Genomic DNA, 482 nt, shown 5'->3' on the forward strand with positions numbered 1-482 from the left:
ACAAGTAAGACGAAATAAAGAAGCCTCATCTATCAAAAAACATAAACCATAATTAAATATAAGCCTATACTAAAAATAAAGAACCTACCCAATTTAATGTAAGATATAAGACGTAATAAAATAAGAAAAAAAACATAAAAATTACAGATTTACCTCCCCTATACTGCAAATGAATGAGTGGACGCTTATCTCTGCGAGCAGTGAATTTTCCCCCAAGCAATATTATTTTTTCAACTCTCAGTTTCGTTAGGAATGCGAAACCCACCCTTACGTCACTTATGTTGAAAGAACAAAACCTTAGTCTTTATTATCATGGCTCTAATATACTCTCAAAACCTTTCAAACGAATCTGTGTTTTTTCATTATCTCTTTCTATATATATCCACAACGTGCTTTTCCACAATAAAATATTTTTTTACATTTTATATATATATATATATATATATATATATATATACACATGCATACATATATATATATAT

This window comes from Octopus bimaculoides, chromosome 18 (assembly GCF_001194135.2).
Source record: "Octopus bimaculoides isolate UCB-OBI-ISO-001 chromosome 18, ASM119413v2, whole genome shotgun sequence".
NCBI classification, from domain to species: Eukaryota; Metazoa; Mollusca; class Cephalopoda; order Octopoda; family Octopodidae; genus Octopus; species Octopus bimaculoides.